Here is a 23,782-nt window from a genome sequence, read left to right as displayed (position 1 = left end):
TTGAAGACTTAATTGCAAAATAACAAATATTAAAATCAATTTGTTTAAACTACATAATACAGACCAGATTTAGAAAAACCTACCCCATTCTTTCATGAGCACATGGGAAACTACTTCGGTCTGCCAGCTGGTCTTGGTGGTGGTGGTGAAGACTACATTCATGACAGAGCTTGAACCTTGCAAGAAATAAGAGATTTCAGTAATCTCATGCAACATCCACAAATCTTGTCCAAAATTCAGCAACGAAATACAGGCTAGTAGCTATGCATTTTTATATTTTAAAAACAATACTTTATATATTTAAGTAACAAATACAATACCAGATACAAATAATCCTCTAAACAGCTTCAATCATAGTAGGATTGTCCTTTCAGTCACTATATGTCCCTTATCTCTGCATATATGGATGTGTCAGGAAAAATAAAGTCACTGGACATAAGCTTTCTAAACAGAAAAAAATGTTACTTTCTCATAATTCTATGCTATATGAATATTGTTATAATAAAGGCTTCTTTTGGTTAACTTAACAAGATAAACTATTTTAGTCTTAATAATACTGGGTGCGTGTTCATTCCTGCTGAATTTTTTTTTTAAACACATGACTCTCTTCATTGTGGAATAAAAGATCAATACATGTGCTTTTTATTAATTAACTACTTGGACATTTGGCAGCCCATTTACTGCAGTTAAAAAAAAAGAGGGGCTTAGGAGGTTGAGGATTTACTGCAGGCTTTGGGGTATAGCACTAAGTGTGGGAGCCTATCCTAATTCTCCTACCCCACTCTGGTTTAACCTCTTTAGCATTACCCAGTCTACCATAAATTACAACAAGCTGGAGCTGTAGACTATCCTCCAAACCGACAATGTCTCCGAAAGCACTCTCTAGCTCCACATCAGTTTGAGAATTCCAGGACATCTGTGAGAGGATGAGCCAGTTTTAGGACCAGCTTCAGTTATAACTCACTGTGGAATCTCCCTTTTCTACAGGAAAACCTTAATCTAATGGTTGTTCTCTAGCCTAAGGAAACATCATTTTTTCAGAAGCACAGGGATAGTTTCTAATATTTCTGAGTTTGGTCTCAGCCTGAAGTCTCAGGGAGTTAAGTCAGGAATAGCTTGATTTAAGTAAATGTGGGGTCTTTTTATTCAGGCAGACCACATGCCACAGGTAAACTATGGCAACTTGGTGTCATCTTTACACATTCCTATTCTGTACATGAGAACTGATGAACTATTTCATATCCTATGAGTTTTCTTCAAGCCAAAGATGAGTGAGAGGCTAGAGAAGGAGAAAAAGTTCATGTTTCCTAAACAGGACACATCATCTTCTTCCTTTTTTGCTCAGTTGGGATGATAGTGATAGCTTCTGTCTGATTCTCCTTGTCTTGTATAAATATTCCTTTGTCTTACAGAATTATCCCTAATTTTTCTATTTGACGATAATAGCCATCCAGTGTGCTAGCAGTACAGCTTTGAAACCATTTTGTTGATGAGAAAACTGAGTACAAGCGAGGCTCTATGAATGAGCCAAGATTGGTCAACTGCTAAAATATATCAGAGTCAGAACTTGAACTCAACGTAAGAGAGATTTGCACTGTGTAATTTACATATCATCTGTTATGTATTCTGAAACTCCTGGGACTCTGCTCAATGACAGAGTCTCATAACTTTAATTATATGATTTTTTAAAATTCGTTTTAAAGTTTATTTATTTTGAGAGAGAGAGAGAGAGAGAGAGAGAGAGAGCAGGGGAGGGGCAGAGAGAGAGGAAGAGAAAAAGAATCCCAAGCAGGACCCACCCAAGACTGCTCGCAGCCTAACAAGAGGCGTGGACCCGCAAACCCTGAGATCATGACCTGAGCAGAAATCAAGAGTTAGATGCTTAACGGACTAGGCCACCAGGTGCTCCTAATTATATGAATATTTTTAAAGGGAGAAATACTGAGTAAACGCTCATAGTATGCACTAGTGTAACAATAAAAAATGTAATTTCGTGCTGAGACCTCCCAAACCTGCTAGCATGTGAATTACACAGCAGTAAACACAAGATTTATTTGGGGATAGCTGGCATATAGTGTTAGTGAGAACAAATATGTAGGTTTGATTTCTCACTTGGGCCAGTTGATGTAATTCAGGCAAAAGGTGTACTCTACACCTGCATGGCAATCCAAGTCAGTCAGTTTAAAGATATGGGAGCACAAAGGAATTTAGGTGAGAGAATATTGTTAGCTCCATGAAGACACCAGTCAGCCACTCTACAGACCAACTTCCAATTGTCAATATCCTCTTTCGTTTCCTCTAGAAGTTTACTGATTACTTTGGTATGCACATATTGGAATAATATTATCATATGGATTTAAGCACTTGAATATTTCTACTTCTTGGATTTCCAGTTCCATGACTGATATTGATACCACAAAATTCACACCACATCTTTTTTCAATAAATGAGTATCACAGTCCCAAAGATGAAATGAATCATGGCTTATAGCTTGTCTCCATTATCACATTTTGCATATTTCTTGAAAATCCACAGTTAAGTCTGACAATGTTATAGATAAAAATCTCTCTAGTCATGCAAAATTAATGCTGGGAAGTTTGGGAAGAAAAAACTGTCACTAATTCTTGACCTAATGTTAATCTTAGTTTCTCAAATAAATTGTGATAATTCACTTGTTTCTTCACACCCTTCAGTTATCTCATTCATATTTTTGCTCTGAGCCATGCTTACTCATATAGCTCTTGCAAACAATTCCATACTGGGATTTCAAAGAAGGCCAGAGGTAATGGGGAAGATTGAGGCCACATTTTCACATTTGATGTTATCAACCAGAAAGGTCAGGAAAATCCAGTTCTGGACACTGGGATGGCAGCCTTCTATAACTTTCCAGATTTGTGATTCATTTCCGGTCCTTCTGCAGGGAACCTCTTCTTAAATCTAGTGATTCTTATATTGTTACTTATGTAATTCTTCCTGCTGTTGGATATCAAGGAATCTCAAATCTTTTCAACACCTACCTCGTAGGAACATACAGGCTTCCTGCTATCTAGAATTAGAAAACGATTTCTAAGATTCTGAGCATCTTCTGAATATGTCACTGTGCTTTGTGGAAATCTGTGCTCAGCTTAACTGTACCTGCAGGAAAATCTCCCTGTGTAACAGATATCCTTGACACCATAATCAGATGTCTAAATCCTTTATGCTTTGGGAATGAATGAGCTATCCAGAGAAAAACTCAGATGCTGTCTTTACAAGGATCACCCTGGACTAAACAACTAGTAGTATCAAGTGGAACCAAAGAAAGAGAACCAAAGAGTTGTTATTATTTTTTAAATGCCTACCACATTGTTCAGCATTCTCAGAGAAATCTGTGCAGTCTTTTATTATCTAAATTTGGCTAATACTAACTTATGACTATATCATTTAGCTCCATTTTTGACATATAGGATTCATACAAAAGTGTCTCCTGAGTAAAGAACACTTGCCTTCCCAAAAATAAAAAAAAAAGGAAGATTGCTTTTAGTTACTAAATAAATTTGCTTATTCACAACAGCCATCGCGTCTCTTAAGGCATCACAGTAACATTCCCCAGTTTCTGTTTTAAAATAATGTTTGTTTTTTTCCCCTTTGACATCTCGTACCACGGCTTTATGACACAATAGGGTATGCCTGGTTGGTGTGTTAATATCACAGTTTGAAGGCAGTAAGCCATGAATTCAAAAGAGAGAAACTACAAAGGACGAGAAAGTGTACTACTGGTTGAATAAAGCACATCCTGAAGTGGTAATTCAAGTTTTATTTTGTCACTTTATTAATGATACTCATTATATTATAGGGTATTATATTACATAAAAGGAATCATATGCCCCCAACTGTATATGGATAATGCTGTAATTCCATCAAGGCATTTCAGCAATGCTGTAAACTACCTAAGCAGAGCTTGAATAGCTTTTTTATTAGTACCAGAATCCAGAATGGAATAATAGCTTTGATTTTATATACATTGGGGATACATTATATACCACAATATGTATTTATATCAGCCAGGTATACTAAATGAACACAACTAAAGTGAAAATGTGCAATGAAATCATCAATCATAGCCTTGTAAAAAGAATTACCACACATCCCTTTGGAGCTCCAAATCCCTTCCCATTTCTGTCCATCAAAGAATCAGGAATGCCAGGAAGAAAAAGGGGGGAAAATGTACTCTGCCCAAACAAGAGAAGACTTGCTAACTTGCTTCCCCAAGTTAGCAATCTAAATGGCTGCAGCAACTTACAATTTTCTGTGCTGCTTAGACAGAACACCCAGGAGTGTGCTGGGTCTCTGCATGCTTGCTATGATGCACAGGCAGAAGGGCTTGGCACGGTGTGTCCTTGCTCCCTTCTGAGGGCCACAGACACTTGAATACTTTTCCCATGAACATCAGAGACAGTTTTACTGCTTTGAAAAATAAATCGTAAGATACATTAGCAAGGACTGAGCAGTAACAGCAAGGCATCCTTTTAGTGTGGTCACAGTCTGTGTTTATATATGGAAAGTGATGGAAATGACAGCTAACATTTATTGAATACATACTATATCCCGCACTGGGTTGAATGCTGTATATGCCTCATCTGGCTTAATCCTACAACTCTATGCACAGGCACTATTATTAACACCATTTTCCAGAAGAACCCACTGTTTGCAATGGTCCTGTAGCCTAACCAGGATTCCAATGTCTGTAAACATCAGTCTGGTTTTCTAAGTCAGACCGGCTCTGAAACTCCGGCACACAACCATGTGCATAGGGATAGCATTTCTTCCACTTTTCCAAACTAAGGATTTGCACCAGGACAAAGCTGCTCAGCACTTTCTTTCTTTTTTTTCCCCCCTGCTGAGCACTTTCACATCCCTACTTTGTAAGCATCCCCCTCCCACTTGAATAGAAGAAAAATTCCTATCATTCTGATATTATATTTTACTTTGTTCCAACTTCCCAGAATTCTTGGTTCTTTGGAGAAGCTATCCCCTGGTTTCACAAAACTGAAAAAAAGAAAAACACTCCCTCATGGCATCTTTCTAGAGGTGTTTGAGAGAAAAAGATGGGTCTTCTGGCCTGAAAAATGGGAAAGAAGATTTGGAGTAGAGAAGCAAAATTCAGGTGATGAAGCCCAAGGTCTGTGCTGAAATTTCTAAATTTTTCAGCAAGATTAATAACTAAGAAGAAGTACACAATGTTTCATCCAAACACAGAATGAGCTTTAAGATACATACACCTTAATTTAAACCAACTTCAATAAACACTAGTTATATGGTTTTAGGAATATCATTGAGTAATTCCAAATCTAAGTTTCCTCCTATCTAAACATTATCTCCTTCACAATGTTTTATTAATATCATATAGGATAAGTTGTATAAAGCAACTTGTGTATCTCTGACATACTAAAGCATGCAATTCATTTCATTGTACAAATGGAGAAATGATTATCATAGGAGTGCCTTTTAGAATCTTTTTTCCCCCACAAAAATCAGAATCATTTCTGCTGTATTACAATGTGGAAATTTTAGTGAGGATTCCGAATAAGGATGCAATCTTTTGGACAATGAAAAAAGTATAACCTTAGTGCTGAGTTTGTTTTTGGCGTTCATCTCTTATGGACAGAGTAGATTCTAACATTCTCTTGGTCTTGACCTTTAGGCAGCTAGCTGTCAAGCAGCATGAGCGTGGGCAGTGGGTTTTCTGCTGGTCATAACACACAAGGGGATGACAAGCTTAGAAGAAAAGAAGCAAAGACGTCACAGAAAAAGAAAGATGCCAGAAAACTTGGAATAGCAAGCTATATTTTTCCAAACCAGGTTATCTATATCAGTACTGTCCAACAGAAATATATGTAAGTCATAAATGTGAGCCACATATATAATTGTAAATTTTTAGTAGCATCACATAAAAAGAAAGATTAATTTCAATAATACATTTTATTTAGTTCCAAATCCAGAATAGTATCATTTCTAAAGTAACCAATGTAACAGTTATTAATGAGATATTTTATATTATTTTTGTATACTATGTCTTTGGAATTACATCACATCTTTATTCTAGACTAGCCACATTTCAAATGCTCAGTAGCCACATGTAGCTAGTTGCTACCGCATTGGGTAGCACAGAAATGGATAAATGTGCTTGCTTACTTCTTTTTGCCAGTAGCCTCTTGTAAGATACAGTTGTGGTGGCAGCTGCATCTCGTCTTGAGCCATAAGGTAACAGCACCCTCACCCACCCTCACTCACTGGTTTTGGAATAGTATTAGCAAGGAAGTAGTATTCCCTGAGGCTAGTGGGATGATTTTCATATTCAATCAAGAAGAAACCCTTAAGGGAAAGTGAGTCACAGAGTAAAATATTAGATCCATGGTCCACACAACTTCCTCTCATCAAGAGATTCTCCTTCTACAACCTTCTCAGGTGTTAGGGAGAAGAGAGTCTGTTTTATGGTGGCTAAACAAAGTACATTTTTACAGAGTACCATTCCATTTTGCATATTAAAAATAATAATCTTTATATAGAGCCACTTACTGCCAAACACTGTTCTACATACATTGTATATATCAGCTCACTCAAAATATTATTTTATGAATATTGTTCAGATGACTAAGACAAGCACAGTGAGTTCTAGGAAGTTGCCCAAGATCCCATAACTAGTGAGAGGTCCATGGGGAAACTGGACCCTGGCAGTCTGGTTCCTACTATGGCTTTATTGCCCCAGTGCCTTAGGCATATGCCTGACTCCCTAATTAATGGGAGTGGCAGCAATGACAGCCACAGTGCATGTAGTTTTGGAATAAAAACCAGATCTCCTGATCCTCAGCAGCCTGGACTTCTAACAAGCATATTAACTTACATAAAACCCCAGACCCTTCACCATATCAGCACTTTTGTAAGCAACTTATTCAGTTTAAACAGAATCGGCTTCCTAAATTTCTCTGCATACATTCAAGAAGAACACAGCTGTTACATTTGGAAGATACTTGGCAGTTAATGGACAATTGCATAAAGGAAAAAAAAAACTGGCGGAGGTGAAATGCCTTTCGTTCCTTTCCCACTTCAGTTTTCACTGCCTCTCTTACTCCTGTTGTATACTCCTGTTGTAGGACTCTAAATTTTTGGTAGAACAATTTTAAACGCTTAGAAACTTTAGAAATATCCTCGTTCAAAGTTTTAGGCATCCCCCAAACTGGAGTGGAGAATAAGCGGGGAGTGAGAGGCTTCCCGCTCTCCAGCCTGCTCAATGAGATCCTGAGAAATTGATACGCACATCAGCCTGCAATTCCCCTTTCCTTTCCACCCTGCTCCAAGATTCACCATTGGAAAGGTTGGGAGGGATAATTACAGAAATAACAGCTCCTTTTCATCCACCTACCTAATCTTCAGGATCTCTGCCTATTAGTGCTACTTTTCCTCTCCAAAGCTATTCACGGTGCTCAGTAAGTGAAAAAGGAATAACTTTAGAATCGACAAACCTGATTTGAATCACTGTTACTTACTAACATTGTGACTTTAGGCACTTCATTGAAACAGGTGAGGTTCAGCATGAATTGGCTACATATGGATAATAACACCGATCTCTCAGAGTTATTACTAACACCACATGTGTATAAAATGCCAAGCACAGTGCCTGACAAATAAGAGTGACTCTTCAAATGATAACCATTATTAATATTTTAAGGAGAGTAAGGTGAGGCATCACTTCCTACAGATTCTTTTGGTCCCAGACTGATATTTTTAATTTATAGCACCCAGGCACTGTACACACACTGAGAAATCCTGGAGCATACCTACTGAATAGTGATCCTGCCTTTAGAGATGCCCTCCCATGGCTTTCCAAATTACGGTAGAAGACAAAGCAGGAAAGGAAATACAAAACCCATGTATCAGAGATCACGAAGAGGTGGAGAGAGTCATCTGCTACTCCCAGCATTCTTCCACTCCTTTCTAAACAGATGTGCAATTCCTTTTTGTGAGGACCTAAAATAAGTACACTAAGGATACAGAAAACATTCTGTCCTATGGTCCCTTTCCATCCCCACAGGGTGTGCTAATTGCCTGACACGGCCACACAGCCAAGCAAGCATCTCTGCTCTCCAGGTCTACGTGCCCATAAATTATGTCCAGTTCTATCCCAGAACCGCTGAGTCACTGTGGACAGCCCACACAGGTCTGCCAACCACACATTCCTCTGATAAATGAGAGTAGAAATGATAGAGCAGGGAGCTAGGGGTCATCACCTCCACTTAAGCAAAAGCGGGAGCAGTATTCTACCCTCTCTGCTTTGATGACTCATAGGAATACAGTGGTCATTTAGAGAATTGGGCTCTCCTCTACCAAGCTGAGGAGGTGTGGGGGTGCTGGGCCTCTTGCCTCACTTCTCTGGGCAGAATCACACGGGCCTAGATGCTGACCACAGGAAGAAGAATTAAGCTGCAGGTCTTTTCACAATATATTCCATCCATCCTACAATTACCCATATTACTGGATAGACACATCAGCATATGCAGTACCAGATGTCCACACCAGAGCATGAAGCCCTGCTGATGAAATCCCAAGAGCTAAAAGGACTTAACATTGAGTATGATCATGGGAAAAGTCCAGAGCGAGGTATAATACCGTGCACTTGATTTTTCCCCTCTCCTTTGCCTCGTGCTCTAAATGTCAATTACAAAACCCTTTAATGTAAACCAGAGTAGAGATGAAATTTTAAAAACCCTTTGTTCACTCAGCAAACACTGATTAAGGACTATCGGTAGACCACTGATGGGAATAAGACAAGGGTATTTTCTTTAAGTTCACTGTCTGTAGGTGAAGGTGGATGCCTCTGTAAACGAACACAGTACAATGCAGTATGTGCTATAATGGAGACAAGTGCAAATAGCACTAGGTTAAGGTCATTTAGGGGAAGTGTGAACTCTGGCAAATACCACAGATAAAGAACACGGATAATGGAAGAAGAGCCAACAACAAAAACTGAGAAAAAGAACTCAACAGTTCTACTCAATTTTCAGTAGACCACTTTCCCTTCTACTTCACAGAAAAAAATAGAGCCCATCAACTTTTCAACCCCACACAAAGAAACTCTTTGCTAGATTCACACACCCTTATCTGCCTTCCTCCCACCTTAGAGGATGAGGTGTCCCTCCCACTGTCATGACTACAGTTCTGGCTTCTGCTCCAAACCCCTCCTGCCTCCTCACAAATACATTTAAACCAATTATCCCTTCTCTCTTCTCTTCTCCAGCCTCTTTCCCAGCATTTCCCCACAGCTTATTAAAATGCTCAAGATTCTCATCTAATAAAAGCTCTCTCTTGGTGTCACATATTCCTTTCTTCACCGATTTTCTCCCAAAATACTCAAAAGTTTTGCTTACCCTGACAACTCTCTTATTAGCTCCTCAATGAAACTTACCTTCTATCATCACCACTTGACTGAAAACACTCTTACCAAGTTCACCAAAGACTGCTTAATTTCAAAACCCAATGGTCATTTTACAACCGTCGTCTTATTAAATCTCTGTTGCATCTGCCACTGTTCAGCATCTTCCTCTTAGAATTCTCTTCCCCTTCGGTGTCTGTGGCTTTAACACTGCTGTGGTTCTCCTCACGCCCCTCTGATGGCGCCTTCTCAGTTTTCCTTCCTGGGCTCCTTTCTTCCATCTGCCATTTAAATGTCGATGTTCCCCAGGGATTTGGCTGTGCTTCTAGCTGCCTGGCCTCTGCCTGTTCCCGTCTATTTTCTAAATTCCAGATTTCCAGTTGCATCTGTGAGCGACACAACACCTCTCAACAACTACTTTTATTTTGTGACTAAATTAGCTGGAGTCAGTTTTTGTTGCTGAGAACTGAGAATGGAGAAATCTGGCTTAATAGCAAGTCTGGTGAAAAAGAACACAGAATGCAGTTGTGTATGAGCCCAATATGAATAAACTGGAGCTGCCACACAAACAAGCAAACAAACAAATAAGCACCTCAGTAGACAGTGCTCAGACCAAGTAACATGCCACCTTACTGTGCAGCTGAAGTATGGTGTCTAATCTGGGGCATCACACTTAAAAAAAAAAAAAAGGAAGGAAGGAAGAAAAGGAAAAGGAAAGGAAGGGAAGGGAAGGGAAAGAAGGAAAGATGCATTTAAAAAATGGACTCTACAGGAAGAATTATACTAGGGAGTGGGAATACAAAGATGAATAAGATCACTGACCTTTAGAAGTCTCTCTAGTGAGGAAGATAAATGTCAGTGCTATAATAAAAGTGCTAGAATATAAAAGAAGTGCTGGTGGCATAAAGGAAGTGTAGCCAAAGCTGCCTTGAGGAGCAAGAATGGTAAATATTTGGGCTAGGTGTTGAGTGAGGAATAGATTTCGTCCAGAGAAGGATGAAAAGGTGGTCATTCCAGGCAGAGTGAATGGCATTCAGAAGACACAGAGCTGACAGAGGGTCTAGGGTCTAGGGTAAAGCAAACAAAGGCACCCCCAGATGAGAAGACAGATGAAGAGTCATGTCTGGTCTATAACTCAATCCCTAAACCCTCACAATTTGGATATCAAAAAGCCTAGAACCATATTTTATGGGGGTCAAATGAAGGAAACGGGAAAAAAAGTGTAAGGGACACAAATGTCTCCACACAACTTAAGAGAGGTCTTTTGAAAGTATGAATATGCAAACCTTTTGCTTATATGTCTACACAATTCAAGGAAGAAATTACTGATGATTGGACTCACTCCACAATAGAAAGGACTAACTTATAAGGGAAGTGAGCTCTCTGCCACTTGCAATATTGAAGCTTCAAGGAAAATTATAATTTGAATTAACTGGGTAAGAATTCAGGTTATATGAACTTTAAGGTTACTACTAATTACAAGGTTTCAACTATTTCTCTGAATTAGTTTTGCTGCCAACTTATTTGTGTTCTTAAGCAGCCAGCTTTTCAGTGAAAAACCACTGTGCATATGGCTCTCTTTCTTAAAGTGATGGGTCAGTAACAGTAGCCAGGGAAACCTATCACTCTTCTCTCATTTTTTTAGGGCTCAGAACAAAATACAGACTTCCACTCAAGAGCTTTTACTTTCATTCCATTTGAATAACCTACTCCATTCATTTTTGTCATCTTCCATCATCACTTCAACTTGGAAGGAATAGAATCCATATATTAATGCCTGACCATAACTGGGTCTTCCATTTCAAAGAAAGTTCCTTTACCCTCTTCTTCAATTTTAGTCTAGTATATTCTGGCTTGCTTCTTTTCTTACCCAACCCATTCCTCATTTTCAGAACTAGAATTCTTACCCATCCCCATCTTTAATTTTTTGGAAAAATGATTTTTCAACCAAACCCATGTTATAAATTCTCAAACCTAAATTAATCCCAAATTTTACTTTTATACTCCTGTATCTTTGTTGTCAAAAAGACAAAAAAAAAGTTTTCTTTTCACAACTGTATCAGTTGATGCTACAACATTTTTTTGTGGTTGTCAGTCTTAGCTGAGCCTTCATGATGGTAATTAATTTTCTTTGGCCAGCCAATATTTCCCTCAGTAGCTATTCTAAACCTTCCATCTCTTCAAGAGAAAATTCAACATCTGCTTAGCAGATGATCTCGCCTTGTGCTTCATGGGCAAATTTGAGGGCATTTGGTAATCGTCATTTTCTTTCCTCAACTTTCAAAATTATTTACATGAATCTTCATCTTTGCCTTTGCATTTTGACCAACGCTTTTACTCTAGATAATCCTCTTAATCTCCTCCCATCTCATTTTGGATCTCATAACACTAACTAACACCTCCTTACTGTATCATCTCTTTCCTCTGGACTGAGAAATTCTGGTGATTTTTTTTTTCCTCATTTTATATGGATCACTGAATAAGTTATAGGTTACATAAAGAATATATCTGAGGCTATAAGGTGACAACTAAGAGGCCTTTGTATTAGTTTGGGAAGGAGATTATAAAGGTATAAGCTGAAAAATGGCCCTAGTGATGGGGAGGCTGAAAAGATTCAATAAATAATTAGGAGATCAATTCAGCATGGTAATTAATATGATTACACATTACAAGAAGCATATTCTGTCACTGCCACTGAACTGAATGGACCTACTAAAACCACTGATGTTCTTTGCCCCAGATACCACTGCCTCCTACAGGATGTACTGTTCACTATCTTTCTTCCTGAGTCGCTAACATCAGATGCAAAGTCTTGGACTAGCACATCTGATTGGCCAAAACAAGGTCATATGCCAACTTTTGAGCTGCTTGGGAACACTGCCCCAAGAATGCAAGTATTTGGCATTTTGAGCTTCTGGTTGGAGGCAAACTATCTCAACACTGGAAGAGGATTAGATCCTGGAGAGAAAATACAACTGTGACTGTATTTGCACCATGTGTTTTTGAACACAAAGGCAAATTTTTCTATCAATTCCTATTAAGTAAATTTTTCAGTCTTTTACTCCCAATTTTAACATTTTTACCTTTATGCGTCTTGAATATGTTCCCACATTTGGGTTATCCAATCATTTAGTTACTAAATAAAATCACCTATCCTAACACAAGCCTCTGGCAAAACGGTAGAGGGCAAGGACAAGAACAAGAACAAGAACAAGAACAAGAACAAGAACAAGAACAAGAACAAGAACAAGAACAAGAACAAAGGTCTGTTAAATAAAGATAAAGACTCTCAAATTGGAAGTTAATCTTAACCAGTCCCACTGTGAGAGCTGTTGAATGGGCTGTAAAGATGCCTAACTATGCTGTGACCCAGCCATCCATGTTCTCTCATTCCTAACCAGGTATCTAGAACTCCTCTGACATTGCAGCCAACAAGTAAAAACTCAGGTGCACCATGTTGGCAATGTTCTTTGGATTTACTGAGATAGTAGAACTACTCAAAAGGGGGGAAGGTGTGGGTAGATAATTTTAATATGGTATTTTTTTTCTTTTTACTAAACCAAGAATGGAAAATAAGAAAGGAAAGATGGGGAAATGTTTCCTATGGGAAATGGAACATAGGAATAATCCCACAGTAGCTATTAAAGAACACTGAAGCCTGAAAAAAGTGGACAATCCGCCAACATATAAGCAAGAAGAGACTGTCTGATATGATGACCTGCCACTCTACCTATTGGCATAAAGTGTCATAAAAGAGGATGTGTCAAATATCAAGTGTCACTAGAAGCCCTGGAGCAACATGTTCACCAGAAATAAGTTTCCCCAAACTTATTGCTTTGAAAACCAACAGGTGTCAACTAATTCATAACTTCAGAGGGGAACCCAGAACTGCTGGCAAAAGGCCCTATACCTTTAGAATCACAATTTGTCCCAACTGGGGTCCCCTGCAGCTTCAGAACTGGCACACCAGGCGATGGCTCTGTAGCAAAAGGCTTTTTTGAACTGCATTTTTTCAGCAGTTAAATCTGAGCTGTAACATTTGGCAGGTTTCCTTGCTAACATTTGGCAATAATTGTTTATCAAATGCTAACAAGGAATGCTGCCAAATGTAACAGCTCCGACTGAACCATCTAAAATATAATATTGAGGCAAAAGTCTACAGACATGTGCTCAATCCTTTCTGACTAATCCTAGAAATAGGATCCTGTGCCCTTGGTCATCAGACCATGCTGCACCACAGCAGGGATGCACAGGGACCAGATTCTCTTTCCTCTGCACAGCGTATTATTTCCCTTGATTTCTAAGGGAGTTCATGAGAGAAAGATGCCTGATAAACACAGAGATGGAAATTTACAACAAGCTACAGACCACATACATTCTAACTTCATCAATTTGTATGCAAATTTGTGAAAGATCAGGCAGCAAAACCAAGGCTGGATTATCTTTGGTGAGCAAATTATCTTTTAATCACACTGGTCCTCCAACTGGTCTTGTTATTGCCTAGAAGGCCTCATGATTGTGCACATTTGATTCCTTTCTCCTAGCTCTCTGTGCATTATCTAACCTTCCCTGTCCTTGTTAATCCAAATCTTTAAAGGTCTAGCTCAAATGCCACCTCTTCTAGGAAGACTTCCCGACCCTACCTTCTCATTATTCTTTCCTACACTGTTGGGTTACTTTTATATTAAAGTTTATTACCTGAAGCCTTATTTGGTCCCAGACACTACTCCTTATTACTAGCACATTCTCCAAGGCAGTTCAAGTAACTAAAATCTTACCTTCCTCAGTCAGCCTACCAACATGTTGAGGTCAGGATCTGACTGCTCTGTTCTCACAACATTCCTAACTGTGGGACGGTATGAAATTCTGTAGTTAAGGATTTTGTGGCTAGTCTTAGAGTACACGTAATAGAAGAAATGCTTTTCAAGTGGTTTGGAAGTACTAATTTAATTTACATCCTGATACCTGATATGGTAACTCTAAAGGATGTTCAGCTATTCACCAAAATAGATCTTTTCAGAAACTTTCCCAGGTAATTTTAGTTTAAATGGGCTAAATTTGGGGAGCGAGGTATATCTGAAAAGAATCAAACTGCTCTTCTTCAGAAGAATTCAAAGATGCAAACTTTTAAACATTTAGTGATCTTGTATTGTTGCTTCGCTAGGCCCTTGAAATACAAAAATACGAAAGATATTGCCCTATTTTTTTGGTGCCCTACTCTCATAATCTCAAAAAATATGCTTGAAAATGTCAAAATTATTACTTTAATACCTAAAAAAAATAGATGAGGGGTAGAAATAAATAAATCACCCTTCTTTTATATGTTTAAGCAAAGAAAAAATGTCATTTAAGATATCCCCTAAAGACATTTGAGGGTATTTCCTATTTTATACAAATACACTATCACATCAGACACACACACAAATCACCCATAGTACTGCAAGCCAAAGGACTTAGAAATGAGCTCATGGGGCAGAACAGTTAGAAAAACCAGAATCAAGGCTCTCATCTCCAAATGGAGGATTTGGGTACTGCAGTTAAGGTATCTAGACTCTAATAGCCAGGAATCATTAGGTAATTTCATTAGGTTCCCAGATATCTGGATCCTTCATATTTAAAATAAGGATATTAATGCCTTCTTTGATTTAGGTCAAAGGCCTCTGCCAGATATCTCTCAGACTCTACATATAAGACCAATGAATCTCTTCTTCAGGACACTAAACAAGACCACAATAAATAACAACAAGAGTTATAAGCAGGTAAGGGTCAACTAAGGACACCCAATGATAATTTTTAAATTTCAGGGTTTTTACCTAAAAAGCATATTCCTACTCCAGTCTTAAATTGTGCCCAGGGATCAGAGCAGTTTTGCCTTATCTACGTGAAAGGAGACACAGGTGGAGTTTTCCTCATGGTATTCTAAAAGACTGTTAGACACAAGTCATCCAGGGCCGCCAGCCACATGAATGCTTCGTCCTATGCCTTCCTCAACCTTAACTCTATGTGAAAGGCCTACTACATAAATGGTAACCAAGCAGGAAAGTGAACCTTCACACAAAGGTTTTCAGCCCCATAAAGCACTTAATTTGGGCATGTCTTTTTGGATCAGTGCCAACAGACTGATTCATAAACTTGTCAAGGCTTGGGCCGCCTTACAGGCTGCACAGGTGAAATCTTTTTAGTGCCTCTCTAGGCTATGTTTTCCTCTTGAACTCAGGCAAATCCAGCTGCTGTTCAGGCTGTGGGAGGGCATGTTGCCTTTTGGACTGAGAAGAGTGGAGTCTGTGTTAGCCAGAGGACACTTAGAAATTTGCCTTTTTACTATAAAAAGAGATCATCACAGCTTACACAGTGCCTCTGCTCAGAAAAGCACCTCCTCATTATTTTTTCAACAGATGTCTTACTGAAGCATATTTTACTATTTATGTTAGCCTCCTGTAAAACATCTGAGAAAATGCAGAATAACAATGAAAAACGATTGTGTTCACAAAATCAAGTAAATCCAATAATATTTCTGACAGAATTGATTACAATAATGTCAAACACCCCTCTCCACTCTCTTTGAAAGTTATTTCAAACATAAAGATAATGAAATATGTTGCCTGTCACTTGTAAATTGTGTGCTGAAAGTCTGAAGAGATAATTTAAAGATTTCCAGGTAGAACAACACATTTCCTTTATTTTATTTGTCAAGCAAATATATTAGTTAGGAACTTTGTTCTGTGGAAGTTGGAAACCTCAAAAGAGGGTCAGACACTTAAAGTGCAGTATGAATGTCTTCATGGGTCACAATTCCCGAATTGTAGAAGCTTCTTTATGTGTGTGGTATGGAGCAGAACAGATATTTAGGTTAATATTTCCATAAAATTTAGATTTTTTGTTGTTATGGTGGTATAGCATATCAGTTAATAGCATGAATGTTCAGGATTAAAAAAACTGGGATCAGATTTCTAACTCCATCACTCACTAGCTGCAGGACTTGAGAAAGTCACTTAACCTCTTGGAGCTTCCATTTTCTCCTCTGTAAAAAGAGACAATGATAATTGCCTCATGGGTGTGTAAAGTGGATAAAATGTCTGTAATATATGTAAATTACTTTCAGGGTATGCAGCACATAGTAATCGTTCAATAATGACAGCTATTATTGTTGTTGAATGCACTAGTAGCTATCATTGTTATCAGGTATCTAAACATATGCCTTCAACTCTCTTTTCTGTTTATTTCCATTTTATTATTTTAATCTCATAATGACATAATAGTCTTATAGCCCTTCCACTTTGATTCCTCAATAAATTTTGTGAGGAGGGGCTTATTATCTTCTTTATCTCTTCACTCTCTGTCTTCCCCACTATATGCAGACTCCACAAGGGCCTGTCTTGATCATGACTGACTCCTCAGAACCCAGCACATATCTGTCATATAGCAAGTGTTCACTGCACAGTGGTTAAATAAATGAATGCACCAGCATGTTTTTTATACAGATGAGGAAACGGGAGACTCTCAATAATTCAACAAATTGCTTAAAATTAAAGTCATTTCAATAAGTAAGTGGAGGAACTACATTCTGAACACTGATCTTCATTATCAGAGCTCCCATCCACTTTTCTGCACCTAGGTTTCTTGTTGAGCCTAGAGCTGTATGTGGTAGAGCTCTAGAAACCTAACCCACAGTTTTTCCTAACAATTTTTCAAAGCACACTTTCCCTGTACAATATTCTTAATGGAATATCAAAGGGGGCAGCTTGTAAATCTCAGTTAGTGGAGTCCTTTTGAACACCAACCACTGACATTCAAGCAGTTAGGCAATTATTGCTGCTGGATATCCAAAGGTCCAACCTGCATGTTACCAGTACTTCCATTTCTAGTGAATTTACCACCAGGGACAATAAAAAGGAAAATAGTGAAATGGTAAAGCAAGTGTCTGATGGTTAAATGTCACAATAACAGATTTCTACAGCTTAATTTTTGTTGGGGAGAAGAAGGGTGAAAGGGAATGTTCCCTGAGAAACAGTAGGGAACAGTTAGTAGTTAGGCCAATTTATACTTGTATATTTTGCTGTCATCAATAAAAGACATTTTATTGTTTAGCTCTTTTAGATACATCAAATTAGATCTTTATTTTAACAGTTTTATCACTGGATAATAATAATAGCACACAGTTTATAGTGCTAAAATATGTTCCTCACTGCTAGTACACATGGGTTATCTTGCTGGATATTCATCACATCCCCACATATGCAAAGGGAGGTATTATTTCCCCTATTTTCCAGAGGAGGTCACTGAAACGAACAAAAGGCTAAGAGACTTCTTTGAGATCATGCAGACCAGGACTGGGGCCATTACCTGACTTCCAGGCCAGTGTCTCTTCTCTAGGGTATCCACATCGAGTTTACACAAATAGGTCTGGTAGTTCCATTTAAATGTTGACTTGGTTCTAAGATATTCCTAATATGTCAAATGTTTGTTGCTCGTCAAAGAGGAAGAGAACTGGAAACAATGCTGACTTTGTACTAGCTTTTTTTTCTGTAGGAAATTCTACAGTTTATATCAGAAGAGAGGCCACTTAATATCCTCCTCAGGTTTATTTTAGAGTTTCAATTTTTCTAACTTTTAATAGAAGTCTATACATTTTCTAAAAGAAAAACACAACATTGAGAATACTTTAAGGTCAGTCTCCAAATCTGATTAGCATCCCCCAATGAATACTTAGACTTATTTCATAGCCCAGCCTTAATTGTATTTACCTTTTTCAGAGCCAGAGTGTCAACATCACTCAGGTTGCTGATGTGTGGGGTGTGCTGTGAAATCAAAATGGACCTGTGGGGGACTGATTAGTATGACCTACTATTTATTGGGCAGCCACAGCATCTTGACATTGACCAGAACATAGAAAATAATTCCAAAGAAAATAGGGTCCTGGTCCTTTACTAATTAAATATAGGAGGGGGCTTCTTAAATAAATACCTGGTTTGTAAGAATATCTACAATTCATAGTCAAACATACAACATGACATGCTTGTGAATTTTAAAACACCAAAATGCAATGCCTGTGAAATATAGTTAAGTAGCTCACATTTATGACACAGTAGAATTCTATCTGGATCTCTTTGTTGCATTCAAAGTAAGACCACACATATTAACACAACCCTTCCCTTTGTTACCAATACTTTGCTAGGCACTATATGAGGAAACAAGATTAAGGTTAAAAGTCCTGGCCTGAAAAGAAATTGCACAGTCACTGAGGAGAAAACACTGAAACACAAAGTGTACTCGGCAGAGGTGCTCAAGGGCGGATACATCTGATGAAATGTCTTGAAGGCTGCTTTGCCCCTGGCCACTCCCCCACCTCTACCTCAACACAGGTGGTGCTCAGTATTTCATGGCATTTTTTGTTAATAAGTCTTGCCTTTCTTGCAGCTTGGAAGTCCCTTAAGGGGACACCAGTATGATGTAGAGGGAAGATCCTGAGTTTTAGGGTTCAAAAGTTCCAGGTTTAAATTCTGGATTTCCAATGAACCAGGATGAAATATTAGGTAAATTATCTAACTTCTCTGTGCTCAAGTTCCTCATCTTTAAAAAACTGCTGCAAAGGTATACACAGGAGAGTGCCCTGCATGATGTATGCAAACCACAGGTGCCCACTGAATGTGAACCTCCCTACTTTCTTATATCACATTGTATTTTTGTATCCCTAAATACCTTGCACCCTGTATTTGTAGTTGCTGACCATGATCTGAAGTGAAAGGACAAGAATGTCATTAGGTGTCCACCTTGTCCAAGAGTTAAGTGACAATTTTAGCCCAAGGAGGAGGCCTTAATTAGATCAATTTGCAGATATAAATGTAGGCCATTCTGTCGAGATGGTGGATTATTTCAAAAGAAGATTTTCCTTTGCAGAAGGACAGAACTCTACCAGAAAACAAACTCCCTTTCATGTTGTTCTTAGCCAAGAGCAGATGTCTGGCAATATGAAAACAGAGTGGTTATTTTCACAAATGAGATCTTTCTTTCTGCAGACAGCACTGCAAAACTGACTCTGGCTCCCATCTGAGGTTTCAAGATTACTCTCTGTGCAATGTTTTTAGCAGTATTCCTGCAGTTGCATTAAAAGGCACCATGACCTCTTTAAGTGCGTGGAGGATCTCAATGTGCAGTTATAAGGACTCAGAATTCATTGCTCTTAACCAACCAGCGGGTTCCCAACTCTACTACTTTGGGAAGCCCAATTAGCCTCTGATTATTTTCAATGCTGGTGTCCCCCTCACCGCCCCTTTTAACCCCATAGCTTCATTCTACCACTGTGAAACATGTATTGAGTTTGTCAGGCCATTTTTTCTCCCAGTGTTTCACATTAGTATTTATATGGAAAAGGCTCCGGTTTAGCTACACTCACTTGCTCCTAATGGTAGTGAAGGGTTGTTTTACCTAGTGATGAATATATAGTAATTTCAGGGACTATATTAGTATGCATTATTCAAAATTGCTTTTCTCATTGCTTTGCAGACTGAATTACCTATTGCCCAAGCTAGGAAAAAACAGCTCAAAGACACCAGCCCTGACTCACAACCTACAGTGTAGCTCAAACAAATTCACCAGCCTCCTTTTCAGATACTGACTGTGACTGCTGGTAGACACAATGCAAGTTCCTTTTTTGTCCCTTTCTCTCATTGAGCCCAGCCTTTGGCATGGTCTGATTTGTTTAAAGAAGCCAAATACCTGTGGAAGAAACAAAGGAGCTCATGTTATATGGACTTGATAGAAGAATCCAGATAATTTACACCAAAAAGCTAAAACTGAGATAAAACACAATTTTTACACTCTATCCACATTGTATTTCATTTCAGAGCCGTCAATTTACAAATCTTGACTAAGTGCTTTAGCCACTACATTTTCTGACCTAATCCCAACTCCCCAATCTCCCACTGCTGACTTTTCTACTTCTAGGTGTGAGTTGTAAACATGTTTAAATTTTTAAAACTCTATGGGTTTCATCTTCAGAAATTTGAAAAGCAAAATACTCTAAGGAGCCAACACTGAAGGTAGAACTGATAGATCTAAGAAGATTCCAATCTTGTCTACAAAAATGTTTCCCAAAATTGGACAATATGTTCATTTTTTATACTGCCTAAGAGCCCATTCATTCATTCAACAAATGATATTAAAAGTTTAACAGATGCCAGGCCCTATGCAAGGTGCTCTTATTTCTTCACAGGTTAAATTAATTTGGAATAATAAGCTTCCTTTTTAAAAAATGCAAACACTGGCTACCAGACAGATATAAATTAATCTCCAGCCATTTAAACACTGGGGTGAATTAACTCAATCAAAACACTTTCTGCTATCTCTAGCTTAGTCTGTGAGTGGTACTGATATCCACTGTGGTTATATGAATAGGTGAGGTGAGTCAGGAACCTAGAAAACTCTGAAAGGAAAATTTGGCTTGGGACTTAGAAAAAACTAGAATACTGGGTGAATAAATGTCTGAGCACAAGGAGAAAGGAGAAAGATACAAAAAAGAGGAGGCAAAAGAATACTGAAAACAAACTGGCTGTTTAAATACTTTGTCCAACTTGGTCTAAGAAAGAAAGAGAAAAGAGCTCCCCTTCTTCCCCTACCCATATCATATATCCCTCTAATCTTAGCATTCAGATTATAGGCTAGCACTTCTGGGGACATAACTGAGTTCCTCTAGGGCTAGCCTAGATACCTGACCATTGTTAAATTCAATCATCAGACATTTCATGTGAACTACATACCAAGTTCTTTCTATGAGGAAACATCTTCCCAAATAAACACATATGCTATATTTTGGAATCCAATCCATTCACTAGCTGGATTAGTAAGATTAGAAAAGTTTGTAAGATTCACTTGTTCAAGACAAGATCTACACGAAGGGCTTAAGGAATAATTGATTATTTTATTTAGGGGCTCTGTATGGCTTATTAGCCTAAATTGCCATGTAAGAGTCAACAATGCCTATCAGTGTAGGGTAACACATTCAAATTTCTACTTCCTACTGTTTCATAAATATTTGCTTGAGTGATACAACTTTAATTTCTAGGTTTCACCTTCCATAGAAACCATAAAGAATGCATTCCAAAGAAGCTGCCAGGCCATGAGCACAATATAAAAAGGAATGGTTGAAAAGTGGTTACAGGACTACTGAAAACCCTCACCTTCACCAAGGATACAATATGGTCAGGTTTTTACAGACGGAAATAGGATTTGTAAGAGGATCATTCTTCAGAGACAGCCATGGTGTGTGGTGAGTGGGTAGGGAAGGAGCTATATATCCCTCAGCTCAAGCCTGAAGAGAGAGGTTAAGATGTGTGCTCTAATATGTCACCTGGAGTTTGGGAGGCAAACTGGTGAGTTATCTGACACACGCCTGAATAATCTAAAGGAGAGAGGCTCGGTTATCAATTGGAGGTGGCCAGCAGTGAGAGAGCACACGAGGTACAGCAATGTGGCTCTGTCCTACTGTTTACAAGGGCACAGATTCAGAAGTGCGGGTCAGGTAAGAGCCAGACTGAAACTTGTGATAATATGACTAAAGAGGACTGTCTAGAGGGACAAGGTAACCCCAACTGGGGTAAACCTATGAGGGGCTGATGAGGAAAGAGCCAGGCAGAGGAGAATGCATCACGTAAGTCCCAAATTACCCACACCTAGGAAGTGACATAAGAAGCTCCAGTGGGATACTGTGAAGAAACTAACAGCCCATGAGAGGAAGAACGAGACTTAAACCCCCGATGTCACCTTACTGCAGTATCAGCCAAATAAGACCTCCTTGGCCTCTTTCCTACCCTCCCTTCCAGAACTTTCACTCTGGCAGCATCAAATAAAACAACTAGCAAGAGAGGAGGAGGTAAGAAAGAGAGGAGAATTCAAAATGCTGTTCTACAACCAGCCCTTGTGAGGACAAGGAGTACTTCTACCTGTGAATGAAGCTGGAAGTTTTGCTTATTACATGAGGCCCTGGGCATTTCTGATTATTCAGTGGAGACTGTGTTTGTGACTTAAAGTGGCTGCAAGGCTTTTTATTACCTAAGAGTGAATAAAAAAAAAATCTTTGGACTGCAAGAGTTTTTATTCAGGGTCAGAGGAGGAACTTCTCCCCACTGAATAAATTTTATTAGAATAGTGGGAGACAAAATAAAGTTGTTTTTGATTACATCCCATGAGTCTTGCTCACTGAACTTATCAGTTATACTTACTTTTTAAGACAGGGAATTGCTTCAGGGAATACATGATGATTCTTCTCAATAACTTATAAACAGACTCTAATTTATAAATTTGCTAATGGTTCTTTCCTGCTACACATTAACAGAGGGGGAAAAAATCTCTGTTTGGTCATTAGCTTTAATTTAGATATAGCCTTAGAGTTACAAGGAACATCTTGAGGACAAGCAAATGGCTCTAGACTTTATTAAAACCACACTCCAATGAAACACTCTTGAAGCAGCACCCTTTAGAAATGAATGCTGGAAATATATAAAATGCAGTTCTTTCAAAATTTGTCCAACTTGGCTTGCCCTTTTCCTTCCAGATCATTTGCATTATCTGCCTCTTTTCTGCCTTCACCAACAGCCACCATAAGGCAGGTTCAAATTAGCAGCCCTAGGAGCCTACTTTTCAATCTCTGATGTTCACCTCCATCACACTGTACCCCAAAGGACTTACTAAATACCTATTTTTTAAACAACAAGGATAAACCAGGCTCTGGGCAATAATACTAAGATGACTGAAACTTGCTTTCCCAGGAATACTCATTTTTAAATGAATTTAGATATTTTTAAAGTAAATCACTAACAGACACCACAGAAATAAACAATGGGAGCAGAGAAGCAGAGGTGATTAACTCCACTTGGAGAAGTCAGGAAGGCCATGCCAGAAGAGGTGTTCAAAGAGAGCACTTTGATCTCAGTCTCAACAGGTGAGTAAAGTGTTTATAACCCAAAGAGCAGGCAGGATGGCATTTTAGGCATTGTGTGAATGGGGACAGTGAGAAACAGCATGGATTTTCTAGGAGTGGGGGAGAATTTAGAAAATAATGATAGGCGATAAGTCTAGCTGGCAGGGATCCGACGAGATGACCAATGTTGTAAATGTTCCTGTGTAGATCTTCTATCCAATATATGAAAGAGAACTACTGGAGAATTTTCAAGCTACTAGATGTCAGGTGGAAGGAGAGAAAAAGCTAACAAAGGGACTAATGACTACTGTCCATATGTGGACAATGCCTTTCTCTTGCTCTTCCCGAACTAACAGTCGTGCACATGGTATCAAAATATCTGGGCATTTTAGTAAAACTGCACAGGAACACCCACCTCAAGTCTACCTCAGACTGCACTCTTCCAGTTTCGGACTAAC

At 38.7% G+C, this 23,782-nt stretch overlaps 1 long non-coding RNA gene across 1 annotated transcript in view; it reads right to left on the bottom strand.

The window, feature by feature from the left end:
• LOC128311948 (uncharacterized) overlaps positions 1–23,782 on the bottom strand; it is an 89,381-nt gene that overhangs the window by 27,893 nt on the left and 37,706 nt on the right. The window contains exon 2 of the long non-coding RNA XR_008290697.1: positions 84–176. This is a non-coding gene — a long non-coding RNA (uncharacterized LOC128311948). The remainder of the gene's footprint in view (positions 1–83; positions 177–23,782) is intronic.

The sequence above is a fragment of the Acinonyx jubatus genome, chromosome C1 (genome assembly GCF_027475565.1).
Source record: "Acinonyx jubatus isolate Ajub_Pintada_27869175 chromosome C1, VMU_Ajub_asm_v1.0, whole genome shotgun sequence".
NCBI classification, from domain to species: domain Eukaryota; kingdom Metazoa; phylum Chordata; class Mammalia; order Carnivora; family Felidae; genus Acinonyx; species Acinonyx jubatus.
This window is presented reverse-complemented; position numbering and strand designations above follow the sequence as displayed.